The sequence below is a fragment of the Zalophus californianus genome, chromosome 7 (genome assembly GCF_009762305.2).
Source record: "Zalophus californianus isolate mZalCal1 chromosome 7, mZalCal1.pri.v2, whole genome shotgun sequence".
Classification (NCBI taxonomy): domain Eukaryota; kingdom Metazoa; phylum Chordata; class Mammalia; order Carnivora; family Otariidae; genus Zalophus; species Zalophus californianus.
The window spans coordinates 95,851,309-95,874,265 of record NC_045601.1 but is presented as its reverse complement, the minus strand read 5'-3'; the positions used below and the strand labels follow the sequence as shown (position 1 = coordinate 95,874,265).

General features: G+C 34.9%; 1 protein-coding gene across 1 annotated transcript in view; it reads right to left on the bottom strand.

Moving 5' to 3' along the window:
- Window positions 1–22,957, bottom strand: part of BMP5 (bone morphogenetic protein 5) — a 112,414-nt gene that overhangs the window by 88,801 nt on the left and 656 nt on the right.

Sequence of the window (22,957 nt, the reverse complement as noted above, 5' to 3'; positions counted from 1 at the left end):
AGCATGCAGAAAATTCTGGAACTTATATGAAATATAGAAAGTAAATAAATTTTGGTGTATTTTAGTAAGACTTATTTATTTTTGATGATAAAAATACATAATCATTATATGCCATTTTGAAAAATAGTAGCAAATATAAAAAAAGAAAATTAGAAAATCACTACAAATTTAATTCCCAGAGAATAAGCTCTCCGGAGGAAGCTGGTTATTTTCTCCCGGGCATTTTGTGATAGATTTTCAAAACATAGCATAAGTAGTTGTTTATTCCTTAACAGATCCATATCTCTATTATATTCCCTACTCTTTTATTTGTTAGAGCCCTGTGCTTATGCTAATTTATATAAGCTCATTATACATTTATTTTGTAACATTTACATTGTTTATTGTTTGTTACAAATTTTTTAACCAATTGATATTGATCTTCTAAATCTATTCTTCTTAGGTGGAAAAATGTTCATTTGTGATATAGTGAAACTAGCTATTTTTTTCCAAGATTTTTTCCATTTCCATTAATAGTAGAAATTTCTCCCCTAACGAATGCTTCAAAATAAACATTAACCTCACCACATGCTGACTAGAGTTGCAATACTGTATTGTATATTTAAAACTTGCTAAGAGAGTAGATCCTAAAGACTCTCATCACATACACAAAAATGTGTAACTCTATGTGGTGACAGAGGCAATCATTCCACAATATCTACATATATGAAAATCATGCTATACAACTGAGTACAATGTCATATGTCAATAAATTTAATTAATTAATAAATATTAATGCCATTTTTATTTGTAAGTATGCATTTATTGTATACTAAATTATTGTGCATGTTGTTTCTTTCTCAGCTATTCTGTTTCATGGATATATACCTTGTTATATACAAATATTACATTGCTTCTACTATTATCTCACTATAATATAATACATGATAAGGCCTTACAAAGTATATTAAGATTTCATAGGAAGATTCCTAAACTTCCTATTCAACTAGATCTTATCTAATTTTCATTTCAAGATGAATTTGAGTATATTTTGTCAAGATCCAAGAAAGATTCAGTTAAGAGTTTTAATTGGAATAATAGTAAATCCATATTCATTTACAAAGACAATATTTTCCACCTCTCTTCTCACTTGGGAAATGGTTTGCCTCTGAATTTGTAACTTTTTTATTTACATAAAGTTTTAGTCATAAAGGTTGTTCATGTTCTTGCTAAGGGTTCCAATTAAACTTTTCATGTCTTTATGTAGTTTTTGATTTTACTTTTCTACTGTCATTGGGATGTAATTTTCTCATCAGAGGTTTTAACTGGTTGTTTATATTCAACAAATCTATGTGTTTTTAGTTTTAGTTTTATGTATGCTCATTTAGCCAAACTGATCTATTTAGTACATTTTCAGTTGATTCCCAAAGTAAACAATAAGGTTAACTATATATATATAGTTGGACTTGTTGCATTTTTCAGAACTTCCAGACCTGTTAATTATTGATGGCGATGCTGTCGTTTTGTTGTTTAGTTTGTATTTTTTTTAATAGCCAGGTCTTTAGTGTTAAAATGTTTGCTATCAATTTGTGATAGATTTTGCCATGTGAGTAAAATATCTTTCCATTCCTAGCTTTCTCTCTCCAACAGAATCAAGGATTGACTTTTTATTGTACACCATTAACTTCATATTAAGATCACTGGTATACCAAGAGTAGGCGGTTGAAGCATTCCACATCAGGGCCAGAAAATAAAGGGATTCATTAAAGACAATAATACAACCAACCCTAAGTCACTCTGCTTTTTATTATCACCAGACCTCAGCAATTCTAAACAGTGTTAGTGATAAAATGTTCCTCCCAGAAATAATTTTGTGTTGATCAAAGTTCAAAAAACTTGTTATTGTTACCATTGTATTTTCATAATATATATGTAAGCTTCAAGTTAGCACATTTTTTATTATCTACCCCTTAATAAACACTGTATTATGTGGAGGTTAATATGGAGAACTGTTGGTTAGATAGTCAACCCCGATGCACATGGGTAAGAATTTAAGTTCAGTTATATTTTTCCTTTATAATCACTGTGCTTTCATTATTTATACCTAATCTGATTAAATGCAGAAATATGTAGTGCCACATGACTTAGTGACACAAATAGCACCCAGAGCAAGCTCAAACAATTCTGAACCATTATGAACTTCAGAAGTTTTTACCAAATACAACAGAATTTTATTATGAATTTTCTGGTGAAGATATTTCAGCAGAAAAATTTCAAATATGACATTTGAAAGCCACTAGAAGAAGTAATCCAAGGAAACACAGATAGAGTTGCAATTTCTAGAAAAGTAAAACAGGATTTTTGTGAATCTCAAAATAGGTTTAACCATACGTTTATGACTTTCCTTAACTATTTGTGTACCTGTTGCTGTACGAAATGGAACTTCTCAAAATTAAAATTTATAAAAATTATTCTTTGATCAAGTAGGAGTGAAAACAAATTGACAAAAATAACTATACTGCTGGGGCGCCTGGGTGGCTCAGTCGGTTAAGCGGCTGCCTTCGGCTCAGGTCATTATCCCAGGGTCCTGGGATCGAGCCCCATGTCCGGCTCCCTGCCCAGCAGAGAGCCTGCTTCTCCCTCTCCCTCTGCCTGCCACTCTGCCTACTTGTGCTCTCTATCTCTCTGTCAAATAAATAAAATAAAAATAAATAAATAAATAAATAAATAACTATACTGCTGCCAAACATAAATATAGTTTTAAAAAAATCATTTGCCAAAGGCTTGAAAACAGAAACTCTAATGTTAGTTCTCATGTCTTTGACCAATATGTTGATATTGGTCAGTACTTTTCTTTATTTTCATTTCAAAAAATGCATTAATATGATTTACAAATGTTAATTTAGTACCTCTTTTCTTATACTGTAATCTTAAATTATTTTATTGGCAAACATACATATATATGAATATGTGTATATTATGTCATTCAATAAAAAAAGTTTTATTATATTTTTGTGGTTTTATTTTACTGTATTAATTTCATGATTATTATTGAAAATAATTTGTCACATAGAGAAGCAAGATGTTAAAATGATCTATTGAGTGTCTAGTATTCTAGGTATGCCATCAACTAAGATTATGTAATTTATTGAATTCACAGATTCCCTGATACTAAATCATCCTTTCATTTCTAGGATCAAGCTAAAACTGGTAAAGATAAATGACTATTTGAAGTTACATTTAATGTCATGTTGCAAGTACTTTAAGATTTTGCCACAGGATTTTTTAATTTGATTTGCAAGTAATTTTAATTAAGTTTCTGCCATGCAGTAAATGGTCTCTCTCTTTTTCCTATTTTCTTATCCAAGTGTGCTAATTTATTAAAAATTTCTAGGTAGCCATGTTTTTAGCATTCTGGGCCAGTTTATGCAGCATTCACTTTCTGTTTCATTTTTTTTTTTCACCCCTCCACAAATGACAAAGCTTCAAACCTTTGAAAAAATAATGTTTTGATCAAACTTTTAATAATTACCAATGTTGTTTACTTATTCATGTTTCTCAATTGCTGAGGTAACTCATTAAGATTTTCAGCTTATTAGCATAGAGTTAATGTAGTAATCTATAAAGTGTTAAATCAATATTTATAATTATATATCATTTCTCTTTGTATTATTTTCTTTTCTTACTATTTTGCTAATATTTGCCAGAAGCTTGTTGATTACTTGGTCTTCTGAATTAACAGCTCTTAGATGAATTACTTCTACAGTTTGTTTTCTCATTCAGTAAATTTTGTTTTTATTTCTGTATGTCACCCTTTTAGGATTTATGGGGTATATTGAATAGAATGTTTAATTTTTTTATAGATTTTATTTATTTATTTGAGAGAGAGTGAGCAAGAGAGAGAGCAGGAGTAGGGGCAGAGGGAGAGGGAGAAGAAGACTCCTCGCTGAGCAGAGAGCCCAACATGGGGCTCCAACTCAAGACACTGGGATCATGACTGAGCCACCCAGGTACCCCTAGAATGCTTAATTTATTTATCTGTATTTATTTCCATTTTTTATTTTAGGACACAAGCTCTGAAAGCATGAATTTATCACAGAGTTTAGCTTTGGCAACCACTGCCATGTTTTGATAAATTTTCATGTATTATGGCATTTTCTAAATCTTATTCCTTAAACATTTAACTTCTCTCTTAATTTAGCCAAAAGATCTATTTTTTGAAAAGTTATTCTCTGTCTTACGAATATTTATCAATATGACATATGAAATGCCTACCTCTTTGCAATTTTTTTTAAGTAAGCTCTACACCCAACATGGGACTTGAACTCAGGATCAAGAGTCTCATGCTCTACACACCGAGGCAACCAGGCATCCCCTGTAATTTACTTTTACAAATGGAACGTGCTAGTGGGTCTATGGCTTTTGGCAAACATAGAGTTCTGTGACCACCACCACAATCAAAATACAGAATGGTTCCATCACTGCTTTGCAGCTCCATTAGTAGTCAATTCCTTGCCTAACTTTAATCCATGGCAAACACTCATCTGTTCCCCATCTCCAGAGTTTTGCTCTATCCAGAATTTCATATAAGGAAATCATACAGCATGTAGACTTTGGGTCTGATATGTCTCACTTAGCAGAATGTATTTTAGATTTAACTGTTTTAGCACATATCAATAGTTCTCTCCTTTTTATTGTTGAGAATTTCATTGAATGGATGTACCACTATTTGTTCAACCATTCAGCTATTGAAGGACAATTAATTCTTTCTGCTTTGGGTAATTATGACTAGAGCTTCTATAAGCATTTACGTACAGGTTTTTGTGTGACCTAAGATAATATTGCTCTAGGGTAAATATCTAGAAGTGAGATTTATGGGTCACAATGGCAAGTGTATGTGTAATATACAAGAAACTCACGATTTTTTTAAAGTGCCTGTATCATTTTGCATTCCTACCAACAATTTATGAGAACTCTATATCTTTGCCAGCACTGGTCGGTGTTTTGAGTTTTTATTTTTTTCCTTTTTCCATCTTAGCCATTTCTAGGACATGTAGTAGCATCTTACTGCAGTTTTAATCAGCATTTTCCTAATAACTGATGATGCTGAACGTGGTTTTATGTGCTTCTGGACATCCATAACTTTTATATTTTAAAATTTATATATCATGTGATTAGTGATTTATCTAAACATTCCATGGAATCTCAAAAAAGTGTATCTTTACACCATCTGACACATGTCAATATATTTCAAAGTGCAATCCTTAAGATGTGTCAATTAATTCAATTTTATTAATTACATTATTCAGGTATATCATTACATTTGTGTGTGTGTTCTACTATGCAGTTTTAAATGTGTGGTAAGAGCTCATATTACAATTCTGTTTCTACCAACTTTTACCCATACTTCCAGAATTGGATGTTTTATGCATTCTGATTTCTCACTTTCCATATAAAGAACAGTACTGAAGTTTGGTTGAGTTTTACAGAGTTTGTGATCATAATGACTGGTTCTGTTCCATGTCATTCATTTTCCCTGGAATTCTAGACTTACTATCATAAAATTCGGACCCCTGCTTTCTTCTACTTGCACAGCCCTCAGACACTTTATTCTTTGATTCAGAATTTATCTAATTATTCGACTGTCACTTCAGTCGAATTACTATTGCAGTTAGCACACTATCATATCTAAATTTGGATCTCTGTTTCTGAAGTGTCTTTTAAAAGTTACACCATGTTACAGTATCGAAACTCAGAAAGTTATCATGTATGACTGAAAACTTTTCAAAGCTAAGAGAGGTTGATAAAATGATGAACATGTATAATGAAGAAACATGATTTAGAGACCAGATTTAGCTCTAACAAATACGCAGATGTGCCCTGGGACTTTTCCATAACCTCAGATGTCACTCTCAACCTGGAAGGTGCGGAAGAGGTTAAGGTGATGAAACTGGGTTGTGAATATTCCACAATACTGAGATCATTTAAATAACCACAGATGACAAAAAGTGATACTGAAATATCTTGGGCTTCTTCTAAGCAACGAAGGCTTAGACTCAAAAATCAAACTTGGTGTAGTGTTCCATGATTCATTATTTGCGTATGACACCCAGTGCTCCATGCAGAACGTGCCCTCTTTAATCAAAAACTAATAATGTAATGTATGGTGATTAACATAACATAATAAAAAAAATCAAACTTGGATACTAAACCAGGGGATGTAATTTGTGGCCAAATGTTGGCAATTGCTGTTGCATTAAAACATAATATGTGCACGTACTTAGTACTCCTTCCCTCCAATCCCAAAATGGGCCTTTAATGTAGTATAATCTATGAGATACTTAGGATACTTCACCATTCCAATTGTTCTTAGGTCATATATGTCTGCATGTTTTATAATTAAATTACAGAGTGTTTGGGCATAAGTTTATTTAGATCAAATCCATTTGCTCAGCTGATTTTAATTCTTAAACTGTGTCTCCTCGAAGACCATGAATTCCCCATTCTTCTTAATTTCTATTTCAGTAATCTGCCATGGCATGCCTTCGAGCAATTCTTTCTAAAGCGGAATGTGGGAGATATATTTTATAAACTCTTAAGTATTTGAAAATGTTTTTATGTGACTGTTATATGCAAATGACCAGTTAGGGGGAAAGTAAGAAATCAAGCATAAAAATGGGGAAAAGGTGAATAATTATTAAATATCCTGTCACAGGAGGGATTTCTAAGCATAAGCAACCATGAAATAAGACAAATTAAAAAAGTGAACAAAAATAGCATAAAACTTCACAAAGAGAAAATATAAGTGGCTAACAGACATATAAAAAAATCAATCAGAAGAAATACAAATTTTAAAAAAACATGTTTTAGATTATTAAGAGTGTAAATATATATTTAATTTAGGTTTCAGTTTGATAAAATAGCATTAGCATTTACTTGCTGGTGCACGTATTAAAAAAACAAATTTGCTAAAACACAACTTAGTATATTTCAGGAGATTTAAAAAAATCATAGTACTTTTCATTTGAATGATTCATTTTATAAGAACATATTTTAAGGAAATGATCAGAAAGTGTCAGCAATGTTTACAAAACTTATATATACAGATAAACATTGCAACAGAATATATGATAGTAAAAACTGGAAAAATTGCATGCCCTGTAATAAAAGAATGTTTATATAAATGGTGAATTATTGAGGTGAAATAATATTTGTCATCAAAAATGTGCTCATAAAGAGCAAATGAATGAGAAAAATCATATACTAAAAAATCAAGAAAAACTAAGGGCCCAGAAAGAAATCCATGCTTATTTGGTCAATTAATCTATGACAAAAGAGGCAAGAATATACCTGTGTATATGTGAAAAAGACATTCTCTTCAATAAATGGCTCTGGGAAAACTGGACAGCTACATGCAAAAGAATGAAACTGGACTGTTTTCTTACACTACACACAAAAATAAACTCAAAATGAATTAAAGATCTAAAATGTGAGACCTGAAACCATAAAATTCCTAAAAGAAAACATACGCAGTAGTCTCCTGGACATCAGCCTTAGCAACGTATTTATGAATATGTTTCCTCAGGCAAGGGAAACAAAACCAAAAATAAACTATTGGGACTTCACCAAAATAAAAATGTTTTACACAGCTATGGAAACCATCCAGAAAACAAAAAGGCAACCTACAAAATGGGAGAAGAGATTTGCAAATGATTTATCCAATAAGAGGTTAACATCTAAAATATGTAACTGAACATAATAAAAAAATAAAATATGTAAAGAATTTATACAACTCAACACCAAAAAAACCCAAAAATAATCCAAATAAAAATGGGCAGACGACCTGCACAGACATTTTTCCAAAGAAGACCTACAGATGGCCAACAGACATATGAAAAGTTGATCAACATCACTCAGCATCAGGGAAATGCAAATCAAAACCACAATTAGGTATCACCTCACACCTGTCAAAATGGCTAGTATCAACAAGACAAGGAATGAAACCTACTGGTGAGGATGTTGAGAAAAGGGAACCCTGGTGCTCTGTTGGTAGGAATGTAAATTGGTGTAACTACTATGGAAAACAGTATGGAGTTTCCCCAAAAAATTAAAAATGAAAACACCAAATGATCCAGTAGTTCCACACTGGGTACTTATTCAAAGAAAATACAAACACTAATTCAAAAAGATATAGGCACTCCTATGTTCATTGCAGCATTATTTACGATAGCCAAGATATGCAAGCAACCTAACTGTCCATCAACAGACGAATGGATAAAGAAGATGTGCTATATTACTCAGTCACACAAAAGAATGAGATCTTGCTACTTATGACAACATGGCAAGGCCTAGAGGGTATTATGCTAAGTGAAATAAGACAGAGAAAGACAAATACCATATGATTTCACTTATATGTGGAATCTAAAAAACAAACAGATTCAGAAATATAGAAAACAAATTGGTGGTTGCCAAAGGAGAGAGGTGTGGGGGGAAGAGGTGAAATAGGTGAGGGGATTAAGAGGTACAAGCTATCAGTTATAAAATAGCTAAGTCAAGGGAGATGAAAAATATAGCACAGAGAACACAGTCAATAATATTGTAATAACTATGTATGTTGACAGAAAGTAACTGCACTTATTGTAGTGAGCATTGCATAATGTAATAGAATTGTCAATCACCATATCCTGAACCTGAAACTAATATAACATTGTGTATTGGTGATACTTAAATGGTAAAAAAAAAAAAAAAAAAATTAAGAATAAAGAGTACAACACATATCAACATTGTTCAACTTGATAAAAAAGGTATATTTTTAAAGTATAGAAGGAAATATATATAAAAGTATGAACAATGGTTGGTTCTAGACAGTGGAATTAAAATGTTTTTCTTGCTTTTTTTCAATTTGGATATAAAGTAACCACAGTGTCAATAAATTATATGACCTTAATGCTCTGCTTGCTGTATCTCCAAAATGGCTTTAATAAACTAGTATTTCCACATGGAAGAGTATTTCTCAGAGTGAGTTCCCCATAATTCTAGGCACCCATGGTGCTCAGTTAGGTGAGTCCCAGTTGCAATGTGCATGTGAAACCATATGAGCATATGGCTCATAATCTTTGCAGAGATTCACAATGCTCATCAGCATAATAAAGATACTGAGAAGTTTCCTCTTGGAAATATCAAAATCAGTTTAATTATTGTTTCTCAGCACAATCCAAACCTACTTGACTTTAAAATTTCAGATAACAACTCTTAAGAAGATGTGGCAATGCTCTCAATGAAATACACTTTAGGAGGGCCACCTGCGTGGGTCAGTCAGTTAAGCAGCAGACTTTTAATTTTGGCTCAGGTCATGATTTCATGGGTGGTGAGATCCAGCCCTGCATGGGGCTCTGGGCAGAGCAGCGAGTCTGCTTGAGGATTCTCTCCCTCTGCCCCTCCCCCCACTCACTTATGCACATTCTCTCTCTCTCTCAAATAAATAAATCTTAAAAAAAAAAAAGTACACTTTAGGAAATACTGATTGTGATTGAAGTGCCCAAGAGATTTAAGTAATTATTAGTCAGCATGTGCTTTAATTATTATGTGTCAATGAAAGTTGAATTAAAATTAAATATGATTTTGACCTACTCATAAGCAATAATTTTATCATATAATCTTCCTAAGTACATTTCAGTCTAAATAATTAAAAATCAAATACTGATACTATTGATATTTCTTATATTACAATCGGTAGATTGTGTAGTTGTGGTTAGGTAAAGGCAAATAGAGAAAGAGATAAAGAAACAGAATTGTTACAAAGTAGCAGGTGACATCCTAAATGCTCATCTTGACTCTGCAGCTAACTCTTGGCTTACTTTGCAAAGCAGAGATTAATGCTCAGGGGTTTAGGTACAGGTTGATATGTTAGCTATGATACCTGCTTTTTACAGTTCCTCTTGACTTTCCTTGCTTGGAATGATTGCTGAGGAGAGCTGAAAATGAATTGTCTTCAAGAACTTTCTCATTTTGCTTTGAGAAATGTTGTCAACCCAAAAATATTTCCTTTTGGAAAAAAAAAATTAATTATCCCAAGGCCTTAGCCTCTAATTCATAATACACCCAAGGAGCTGAAAGAATACATTTAGCTTTCACATGATACGGGGGAAATGAATGAGCTATGTGAAGGGAGCTCACTTTACACGCGCCAGAGAGAGGGTTATAGCTGCTACATATCAAGAGATATGTACTAGATGTGGAGGGTCCAATGCTGTGTAGAACACAGAGGAGATGTCAGCTATAACTAGTTGGATGAAGCAGAGGCCAGAGTTCTACCCACAGCAAGAGGAATTTCCTAATCTGTAGGCTGTTGGGGGGTCCTGTGGCCCAAACTTCCACGTTAGCAGGTTTCTCATGAGATTCTCCCGCCAATCCAGAAAAGGTAGGCCAAGGATATTCATCCAAGGCTACAGGACAGCGTGCTTGAGGGGCCTCAATACTTGCCAGCAGGTTAGTAGCTGCCCAGCATCCAAATCCACCACTATTGGTTTGCTCCGATCTCCAACCTCAGCTTTTGAGGTCTTTTACTATTTGTAACTTTGATGTTCTGCCACTCTTCCATTTTGCTAAATGTTACTCCTCTTCATGTCAAGTCTAACTTTTGAAGTTGGGAATCAACACAGATTACTTTTCCTTCCCTCAGCTGGTTGCAGGGCCCCAGGGTCAGTACTGTTGAGGTCTGCAAAGAGCTTCCTGCCCCTCTGCCTGTGAGAAGTGTGAATGTTTGCCTTCTTCAAAAGGCCACGGCATCCTAGTTCAGATGAAGGCCTGTAAGAGCCCAGCTCCAGGGATAAGACTCTTGGTAAGCTCACTATTTAGCAATTTTTCCCTAAAATATGAAGCATGACTAATGAAGTGAAAATATTTCAATACAAGAAGTGATGGGGAAATACATAGAACTTTACAAAGAGGTTAAACAATGTCCCAATCACAGCCTTCCCAATTGCATTCACAAAGGCAACCCGGCACAGCAGTGAAGAGCTTGGACTCTGAACCCAGTTCCTCCTCTTCCAAGGTGTAGGACTTGAGACAAATGACTTAACATCACTAGGTCTCACTTTCCTCATCTCTGAATGGGGTCATTTTGAGACTCAGTTGAATGAGTGAACACTTGAAATGCTGAGAGCGCCCTGTCCTGTGCTTAATAAGCACTGGATACATGCTACCTATGGAGACAGCGAATTCCAAGGAGAGCAGAAATCATGACCTGTCTTGAGTTCTTTTCCTCTTCTTAGCATTTCACTTGGAGAATCTGGACTTTTGTGGATATGAATTGATAATAACAGTGATGGCGGGTCAGCAGACTTGGATTTGTATTTTGTGAAAATATTTACTCCACAGGCACAGCAGCCTGATGGTGAAGAGCAACCTACTAGTAAAATATTAGGCCATTTTCCCCCATAATCACTTCAAACGTGAAGCAATAATTGCCTAATGCCTAATATCCTGAGTAAATTCAAAGCAACCTAATCAAAGAGGTCTTTATACCAATTCTTGGAACTCTCTACCAGTTTCGACTTTATAAAATGTGTCTCCACTGACTCGGAGTATCACTCGAATCCACATCATGTTCGGTGTGTACAGTAACAAAGTAAACACTGAACACAACCTTGTTAGCATAGAAATGAAGAAGAGAGGTAAGGACAGGGGTTGAGATGAAGGCCAGATCAAACAACTTCATTTTGAAAAAGTGTATGACATTTTGCCCTTTTTTTCTTAGTACAACAAAAATAAACAATGAGTGTTTAAGCCAAATGTATGCTCTGGAATGTGCAGCAAGCAAACAGTGCTTTTAGATACTACCTTTAAAATCACTGGAACTTCCATACATATAAAAAAACCCCACAGCTACAAACACAGGTTTCTGAAAGAGCCCCTAAGCTTTGCTGAAGCTTGGTTCTACCTTTGTTCTTTGCCCTTTGGACTAACAGTCTTCCTAAGGTTCTGTTGGCTGGTAATGGGCTCTTATTTATTTATTTTAGATTCATTTAAAGGGATTGAGATTTGAAAAATATTTTCCCTATACCTAGAAGTTTCATTGTACCTGGTTACTTAAATAACAAAACACATTCTTGCAAATAATGCTGGTGAGGGCTTTTAATTGTACATGGTGCTGGAATTTTTGTGTGGATTTTTTCAAAGTATGTGACATTGAGCAAAAAAATCCTGGCACAAGAACCAGAGATTCTGGGCCTAGACCTTGCTTCTCTTGCCTTGTGATGTTGGCAGTAAAACAGGCACAGTCTTTCGCACAGTGCCTGGTCCCTAGTAGGTAATCAGCTTCTATTTGTCAAATGACTGAATGAATGACCTTTCAGAGCTCTAGTTTTCAGAGCTGTAGACTGTGGAATCATATCTACTTCCGCAAGTGCTAGACACTGAAACGATGGAGATAAAACCATGTAAGGTACATAAAGATGCTTTCCAGAAGTATAAACCATTATCATCACTGCGATTAAATATTACACATTTTTCGAAAGTAGGTTACCAACCAAGCTAAAGAGTAGTAGCCAGACAGATCACGGTTCCAGTACAGATTCTGCCATTTACCAGTTGGGTGACCTTTGTAAGTTATTGAATCTCTTATCACGTCTCAATTTTCACATCAACAAAATAGAAGAAAAATATTTATGCATACGATTGAGATGCAAATTAATTGACATAATGTATGCAAATTGCTCAGTCCAGTTTCTGGCATAGGAATTATGTTTATTGTTGCTTTTGTTGCTTTAATTACCACTGCTACAACTATACCATAATTTAAATGATATATATGTGACAATGTCCTATACTTTAAATGTATCACAGGCACACACAACAGAACGATAATGATTTGCTTAATTCGGATAAGTTCTTCCTCAAAGTAATTGATAACAGTAGAATGATAACTGCTTTGACACAGCAGTGCAGAAGAGAAAAATCTTACATGTTGATTTGAATAGGTGTGTATATATATATATACATATATATATATATATAGTTAGAATCCACATTTTATTTTAAGAACTTTACTCATCACAATGAAATATTTAGCCAAGATAATCTTTCAGCATGCTATCAAATCATGAAAAAAACCAGTAAATTCATATTTACCCACTCAGTGTATTATAAAATACCAAAAGTCAACGTGATGGCTTTACAGTATGGATACTGTAAACATGTATGCCTCTTGTTCAACTTTTCAGATCAAACCCGTAAGTCCCCATCCTGCTTCAAAATATTGTAACAGAAAGCAACTCAAGAAAAGTAATAAAAAGATGTGACTGTCATCTGCAAAAACAAAACAAAACAAAAAACAGCCCAGTCTAGGAAAGTCAAAATACTTAAGGCTAAATGGTATTAAATAGAAACAAAATTACAATGATAATACAAATAGTAATAAGAACTGCCACAAATTAGAAAAACATACATTCAAACACGATTTGAGTTACACACAATACAAAAATTTCCTGGATTCCGTGATCATTTGAACAGAGTGGCTTTTCTATTTAGAGTTCAGGAGCTTATTCACCAAGATTTTCATCATAAATCAACTTTTTAAAAAATTACAATTAAAAAAACAAGTTGACTTATGAAAATAAGCATTAAAACTCCTCGAGACTTTTTTCCTTCTTTCCAAGGGTCTTTTAGAAAGTGCCTATGCCTTCGCAACCAATTATTTTCTAATTGTACCTTATTACTTTAGCCTGCAATCAGTATGCCCTTCCCCATAACAAACAAGGAAATAGAACAGGTAATATCTGAAACTAAGGTAACATGAAAAGCACCTTTCAGCGGCACATCACAGAAACTACTGCCCCTGGGCGCTCAAAGGGAAGCCCCACAGTTACCTATAGGCTCTGTCGAGGACTGGCTTTTTTTCCCAGGACACCCTGATGAGGGAATATAAACCACCAACAGCCCAACTCCAAGACAGAGTCAGGGAAATTCAAGGGTTCATTTTCTTTTGGGTAGAGGAAAAGTCATGTGCATAATGTTCTGCAATTTCAGCAAGGATTTACTTGTCAAAATCTGGCGGACTGGGTGTCGATCTCCTCCGACACTAGACCTCCATAGATTCTACTCTAGTAGAAGCAGTTGTCGTAGGAGTGGTGGCTGTGAAATGAGCACTTGTCTCATGAAGGTTTATGGTCTTTAACCTAACCTCACTGAGGACAATTCTGTATTAGGATCTCCACTTGACAGAGGAAGGCAACAGTTCCAGTAAAGGGACACAGTTTGCTCAAGGATATGCAGCTGTATGCAAAGCTGGCATCCGAAAACCCCTACGCTTACACCCTACTGAGATAGTCAAAGAACTAAATAATCCCTCTTCCCTCTGAGCACAGACAACTTCTACAAGACATGAACCATAAAGCCGATTTAACTGATGACCTTCCTTCTTCCCCACTAAATGAGTCTTCAGTGCCTGCATCAAGGTTATTTGTAGAGGAACCTACACAGTTTCCAAATTGAACCTTCTCTTCCGCTGCTTGTGATAATTACAGATGTAAAATCGGGTTAAAATTACCACCCTTAGCACTTTGAAGGGGAACATAGACCCTACTGGAAAGGGGCCCTTCTCCTGTGTGCTTATGTGTGATTCAAGGGCAGTGGGGGGAAGGCTCTGGACCTCAAGGCTTAGCACTTGGTTAATTCATGAGAAGTAAACTGCAGCCATACCTGCTCCTCCAGTAAATTCTGCTTCCATGAGTCACAAGAACACTGCCCGAGGAGAGGAAGGATAGCAAAGAACAACAATAATCCCAATTTGCCTCATCCTAACATTATTTCTGCCTGCAACGTTAACTGTGGAGGAGACGTCTGATTCCACTCAGAATTCAAAACGCTTCAACACATAGCCATGGGTCTTTTCAGGAAGAAAGACATAGGATTGAGAACAAGCAGACCTAAAGATTGAAAAAATAGCACTGCATATTTGCATGTGCTAGTGCTTTCTACACTGAGTTTTTGGGTTGGCAATTGTAGTCCACTGTTTGTCCTGGGATCTGCAAGTGCTACTTCTCCCCGGATTTTTGTTTTTTGTTGTTAATTTGTTTGCTCTAAAATAGTTTTAATATGGCACATGAAACTACTGATCCATATACAATTTAAGAATTTTTTCAGCATGTCAGGCCTATTTTGTCACTTCACTAACTTGTGAAGTTATTAACTCCTGCACTAAATCATGATTATCTCTTGAATTTTATAATAAATTAGCAGGACAAAGAAGGTTAACATATGTGTGCACATACATATACATACACAGACATATAATTAACTTGCACTGAAACTGAAGTGATTCTAGAACTTCCATTGACTAAACACCTAATATTCATTTACCCATTTGGGCCAAATATCTTCAGTTTGTGCCTCAAGATCCACTCTCCACCTTTCTCTCCTCTGCTCTCAGCACCAGGAAGCGGACTCTCATGAGCTCCACCAGTAGGCTCCATCGCCCTGTGGCTTTCGGTGCCAAAGGGAATGTGGCAGAAAAGTAGGGGCTGAGTATTTAGTCCTTGGTTGCCCTCCCTGCTGAGTATGTAGGGGTTGGCTGCATGGCATCTCTCTCACAAAAGCCACAGTTCCTATCAGAATACCTTCCCCACACAGCTGTCCTCTGAGTTTTCTGGTGACTGTTTCTGCTCCCTGCCCAGAAGTACTGAAGGAAGCCTCCTCTGCTCTTCCAGGTGCTGCATTATCCCGTTTTGCCAGAAAGCTCTGCCCACAACATCATAACCCTTACAACATTAGGTAAACTCTCCTCAGATGATTCAGTTTGCACATGCTATGTCTCTTTCCTTCTGAGACGCTGATATACCCCTGGGGATAAAAAGGGGATGAATAGGGCATGGTTCCTGCTGTCACAACATGTAATCAAATACATAGGGCTGGCTTCTCTGGTGTGTGACCTGGGCAGTGGCACGGGCCCCGCACTCAGAAGGACCACATGCTTGAGCTTACACTCTGCTTCCTCTAGGTTGGAATTCTTGATAATTTTTGAACAAGAGGCCCCACATTTTCATTTTGCACTGGGCTCCACAAACTATTTAGCCAACCTTGCTGATGCAGGGCAGCCTTTTGGATACGAGCAATGCTAGTAACAATAACAGCTATTTGCTGAGGGCTTACTATGTCCCAACTGCTATTCTTAAATTTATATGCATACACTCATTTCATCCTCTCCACACCCAATGAGGAAGACATGCTTATTACTGGCATTTTTTAAATAAGGGACCAGGGGCACAGGGAGAATTTAAGTAACTTGCCCAAGGTCACATTGCTAGAAAGCGTAGGATATGGGATTCCAATCCAGGCATTCTGGCTTCTTCTATACTACTCTGCTTCTGCCATGGAAACAGAAAGGAACACAATCAGGTTGAATCTATAATTAAACCTTAAAGCCACGTGAGCAGTAATATACCATGGACCTAAGACTGGCAATAACAGTGTCTCCTACAAAGGAAGGCTAATCACAAAGTTACACTAGGGACAGAAAACCTGTGCAGAGCAAATAAAATTGAATTTCTCATATCATACAGTATAAGAATAGCTGAAGGGGTTTGTAAATGTTAATAAATCTTTTGATTTTGACCTGTCTCTTAGTTCTGAATAAAATCTAAATGAGACTTGCATCTGTTTATCTTGTCTTTCTCAAACTATTTTCTTTATTCCTAACAACTCCGGGGAAGCTGGGAAACAGCAAGAACAATGAAAGTTATTTACTTCCAGAAAGAAGTTAAGTAAACACAGTATCTAAGAGGTAATTTAATTAGATTCACTTATTTCTAAAATACAGTTGTTTCTTCTACTGCAAGGACCAATGTTTTGCTGCTTGTAAAAAGAAAAATGAAAGGCCACATCGTCATGAAGACAGGGATCTTCACCATCTTAGAAATCATAAAATAGCACATACCCTAGTTCAGTCTCTATACCAACCAAATTATTTAAAATCATACAAGGTCTTGGTTTTTAACTTTTATGTAATGTTTACACAACTCACTACCTTCCTCCCCTTGGTTATGGAGGGTTGTTGTCATTTTCCTTTCTCCCCAAACCAGTAGAGATCCTTCTGACTAATCAGAGATGGGTTTTTTCCCTTCATATTAAACATTACACACTTTAATAGATTTTGTTTCCAATTTCTTAGGTATAATTTTACCACAATCATTTAGACAAGACTCCTACAAGTCAGGGGTGACTACCGATTACATGGATTCTCGTGGGTAAGACATCTCCGAGAAAGGCAGGTAAATACTCCAATTATTATTTTTACCTTCCTCTTACAACTTTAAGATCCACAACTGGATCTTACACATCCCAGTCTGACATCAAAAATCACAACAGATCTCCTTTTCCCCAAATAAAGGAGCCATTTGTCAGGGCTGACTGGTACATTTTAAAGGATATCTCAGCCAAGGGTATTATTTTAAGAGATGAGCCAATGGGGAAACCCCACAGCCCAGCCAATAAAATATGAACTTAAGGTGCAAAGAAGCACTCATAAATACGACTTAGAACAAGGGATTCATTGTTTGGCTCCAACCCTTTCAGTGGCTTCTCTGATCTCAGCCCCTCTCTGGGCGTCAGGGAAGCCTCTTCTTTTACCCTGTGGTTTTTTCAAGCTGAGCCACTACATTATTTATGACTGTAAATGTGAGTAGCCCGTCTGTACGCTCCTTGTACACACACACACACACACACACACACACACACACACACACACACAGCCCCTTCCCTTTTCCCCACTTTGGTATTTTAGTGTGGAAGGATGGAAGGGTTTTCCCCTGGAGCTGATGTGGTTGGGATGTGGAATTAGCTGCTGTGTCAGTATGAGGTAGACTGAGGATTTCCCAACACATCCTACACCTGCACACCCAAAGACCAGCCTCAGATGACTCATTTCATTCATTTTCTCTCTTCCAAGGGCCTTTTTAAAAATATATATATTTTATTTCTTTCTCTGTCTCATCCTCACTGTTCTCTGTTCTTGTTCTTTTTACCCTCCCTCACCCTCTCTTCTCAACTTAAAAAAAAGGAAATAATCTCTTCACAGACGTGACATGAGTGTGAAATAAAAATAAGGTAAGCTAAAGTGTTTTATAAACTAACAGAGAATGGCATTTTTTCTTAGTGTTATTTTCGGTCAGTGTTGAAGTTCTTTCTTTCTCTTTCTTTTCTTACTTTCCCTTAAATTTCCCCTTTTAAATTTTAATTATGTCATAAAATAGGGAAGGCAAAAACAATTAAGTTCTGTCAATGGGATCCTCAGGGAGAGGTGAGGAGGCAAAGAAGGATGGGATGGTGGAGAAATAATTCCAGGGGATGCCAACAGCCGGAGAAGTTCTGATGCCCTGGGGAGCTTTTCTCCTGATGGGTGGAGGCTGCAACTGGCACATCATAACCTTTTCCTTCTCAACTCCAGAGAAACAGGAGACTGTACCTAAATGATCAAGCTGTAACTAATTGATTTTCAGCGAATCTCAGCCTCCAGCTATGAAGAAACAAGGACCAAAGGCGGACCCCAGGAAGGGGCGGGGACAGTGAGAGGGGTGCCAAGAAAGCCTGGAGGTAGAGAGACCATCAAACTAAAGAGGAAAGGCCAAGTAATGTGAGGGGAGGAAGTGGGAGAGGGAGGCAATATTGAAAAAAATGGAAGAACGAAAGGAGGGAGCTGGAGGTGGTGGGTGAGGCAGCCCTAAGCCCTCTGAGTCTATGTTACCCTACCTTCACAGTTCCAGCTGTTACTTCGGAATAAACTTTTACAACTGGCTATTTGTGAGTGACCATTAAGATGAGCAAAAAGCTTTTAATTAAGCTACATGATTATAACTATCGCTGCAGCCACGCCCATCATTGGACAATAATGTGGCTTTAAAGAAAAGAATCCCTTGGGTCACATTCATGAACGCCAAGGGTTGCTGAAGAAGAGAGTAAAAAGATTTCCACCCTCAGCAACTTCTTTTCTCTTCAAAAGTTAAAGGTGTTAAGGAAATATTGTCTTACCCAATATCGGCATTTGTTATTCCAGGCATATCCATGAATATGTACTATAATGGTTTTAGATCATCTTGTTTCCTTTCCTATCACCGCCCCCCCCCCAAAAAATCTTGCATGTGTTTATAGGTAAGTTTATGTTACACAAGTGTTAATAACCCTGTTGGAGAGACTACACAGATAGGCATCTTTAGGTAGATCTGTGTACAAATTCCTCTCCATTGGGCACTTGAGTCAGCCAAAAGCAACAATAAATATCAATGATGTCTTTCAAACCTGTCAACTGAGAACATAAGCATTTTTTTCTTCTAGTACCAGGAGAGTTTAATGATTTGGGGAAGTAAGAAGAGAGGGGTTTAATTTAAAGTTTTGAAAGTATTTTTTTCTATTTCATATCTTAACGCACTAAATATGTTGTTATAAAATATGAAAAAATCTAAGCATCACCTTCATGTACTTCCATGCTTTAGAATTAATGCATGTTCTTGAAATATATCTAAGTTTTTGACTCCAAGCCAACTTGATGAGAATGATGAGAAACCATTAAAAAAAACCCAAAGTTTGTCTTTATCAGAGAAATACATGTAGACAAGGAATACTATAAAAGTAAATTTCCTGTGTTCACTGTTTTTTGTACTTTGCTCTAAAACATCTACAATGTTGTATCATTTTAATTGTACTATTGCCAAGTAATCAAACGAAAGCGCTTTCTAACTAAAAGATCTTAGAAATACACCATGTTTTATCTTAATGTAAACAGAAGATTTACTTAAAAATTGCAAGCAAGTTCCCTAATCTTCCCTTTTATTTGCATAGATATCTGATATATAAACTAACCCTTAACATTTTTGAAAAAGATGGCTAAAAAAGAAAAGATTTACAGGAAAGATATTTTTGTTCTCAACAAAACAACATGGTATTGACTGAGCAAAGATGCCTGGGATGGTCAACAGTTTTAGGGACAAAGCAGAAGAGTCAACCTGTAAGAGCTGGACGCTAGGAGACTGACAAAAATTGGCCTAAAAATAACGAATCCAATAGTGTGGAAAGTTTCTCTTCACACAATAATTAATATTTGTCTCTTCAAAGTGCACAAATCTCTAAAACAACTTAAGGGGCATAATAAGGTGCCTGTTTTCATGTTTAGTTGTTTACATGGCCCTTAAGACAATTTATTCACATTTTATTTTTTTTAGGAAATACTCATCTATTTTTCATTTATGAACAAAAAATTAATCTCATCTGAAATTTTTAAAAATAGGTATTTTGTTAAATGATTCGGAGTTTAATTTAATTCTTGATGAGCAAACCTAATGTTAGAAAAAATGTCTTTCTGAATGATAAGATAATTAAAGAAAATCCATCATTTGACTTGAAAATGACACATATTTGCATTAATATAAAGGATGCTACCATATCCTTTTAATGTAATTAAGCTTATTATGGAAACTGTCAACAGATTCTTTTCACATATTTAAATATCCAGGTGACTTCCTCAATACAAATCCCTTGCCTGTTGCTAATTTGATCATTTGCCCTTAGTCCCCACTATATACATATCTTTTAAGACACTAAAATAAATAAATAAATAAAATCCTCCTGAGTCTTATAAGAACATTAAAAAAAATACTATTTGTTAATGAATGATACGTTAAGAACCACTGAAATTCTTAGGGCAGTTAATCATGGTATTATACTTTTACCTTTTGTAAGTCTGCTTTGACCTATTTTATTATGGAAGAAATACAGAAGTTAAAGCCTTTTACTAAGTAGTGATTGGTTGTAAGCTTTGGATATATTAGAAGGCATGGTCTAAGGATAAAATAAAATTGTGGTTCAATTTTCCTCAGAGACTACTTGGAAAAACTCAGTAGCAGAATCAATTTGTCAGTAATTTCACATGAGACATTTAGTTTGGAATTATTAAATAAAGAAAAAATAATATGATTCATTATTGAGGATAAATCACTATTCAGCAGTTCAAGCATGATAAAAATAAATATCTTCTAGAGCTTATATCTGATATTGTTTCTCTAGAATAAAATGAATAATTGTGTTTCATGGTATAGTTAGTAAACTGCTTTGTTGGTATAATCCAAACAATACAACCAAAATTTCATTGATTTAAAAATGTAAGTATTCTTTAATGATAAAAACAGCCCTAGAAGTCACTGAATAAAACTGTTTATTATTGTTTTTGGCTTTCTTATTTTGTGTAAGTGTATAAAAAGTAATGGCACACAGATTCAAAAGTCATACTTAATTCCTTTCTAAAACAAATACATTTCTTTTGTGAATGATAAAAATACTTGATTTCAATAAAATATATATTTTAGAACAGATTCATGACTGAGTTATTGTTTTTTAAAGTACATAACACAGTCTGCCCTGTTAGATTTTAGGTGACCTGAGTTAATTTTTTCAGTGATTTATTTTATGCATATGTAAATCAAGCTAGATTGAAATTCTTCTATTAGAATATTAAAACTCCTTTAAATTATTGAATAATACTTTAGAAATTGCAACAAAGTAAAATATGCCATGAGCCACAGAGCATACCACTTATACTAGGAAAAAGCAATCAAACTAATTTAAAACTAAGCCATATTTTAATGGCTTGAAAGTTCCAAATGAAACCTGTTAATTATATGTAGAAGAAAACGCCTCCAGTACACCTGATTAGGGCAACCAATGATGACTTACTAAAAAACTTAATAATGAGAGCTTTGTCTCTAGCAACATGAAATATGATTTATTAAGCACCTTATCCTTCATGCTATGATTGCTAAGAGCAAATGAGCAGAGCATAGTAAGCAACATGTTTTATAAAAGCATTCATGTACTTGAATTTGTTGCTATCTGACTTCTCAAAGACTATTTTCTTTGAGACATTATACAAGGAAGTTTTTAATTAAGTATAATAAAACGTCAATTTTAAGTCAAAGCAGATTACAGTTTTCAAAAGTTTTGAAAGTTCTTACATTAAAATGTTTCTAATTCTTTCAAGTTGATTAAATTTGTTCATAAAATTTTGTCTTCAAAGCTAACTACATACTGTTACTTTTTGAATGTCTGAAGATGTGAATTTTCATCTTTAGCCTCTACTAAAACATTTTTTAAAACTACAGCCCTTTGAAGTCTCTTTAAATTGGTAACTCCTTAATATTTTTGAGAGATGAAATATTGGGCATTAATTTACCATTTGATATTGTCAATATTTTAAAACTACCATGAAAGGACCAGCATTGAGTGAAACATAATTTAAAAAAAAAAATTATTCTCTAATAATGCTGCTCATCAAAGAATTTTTCAATTCATTTCTTATCTAAAAGGAAAAGGAAAACTTTTGCATAAGTAAAGACCATTATAGCATGTTTTATATTTCTCTTGCTTCTGGAAATAATCAAATGGGTATGATATCTTTTCATCATTAAGTTAAGAAATGTTAGTTTGAAGCTTCTTTTCCAAAATACTTTTCACAGTTTCAGAATCTCTCCCTGAAAATCTTTGATAGTAATCTTTTACAGCATTATTTTATCTCAGTTAATCGCATGTTGATATTTTCACAGTAGCTGACTCACCCAAATGAGAGTTTTAGGTAGCGTATAAACGTATACTTACATGTTTATTAAGTTGCTAACAAAAAAATGTTTCAGAAAGTCACTTTAGTTTTCAATCTGCAAATGCTTGTTTCTTTTTTATTTGTATTATTTTTTTGCCCATAGCACAACTATCCTCATAAATTTTCCTTTTTTTGTAGACTATTGCCTGTTTATTCATACATTAAAGCAAGACTGAAATTTTAACAAGATCTAAAAGGACCCAAAACTACCCAACTGTGTTTAATTTTAGCTTTTTATATTTAAAAAATTAAATATATGTACCTGTGTGTATGACTTTATTGCCTAAAGCAAAATTTTACATTGTATCAGTGAAAGAAAGGAAACAGAAGCTACCGAAGAGA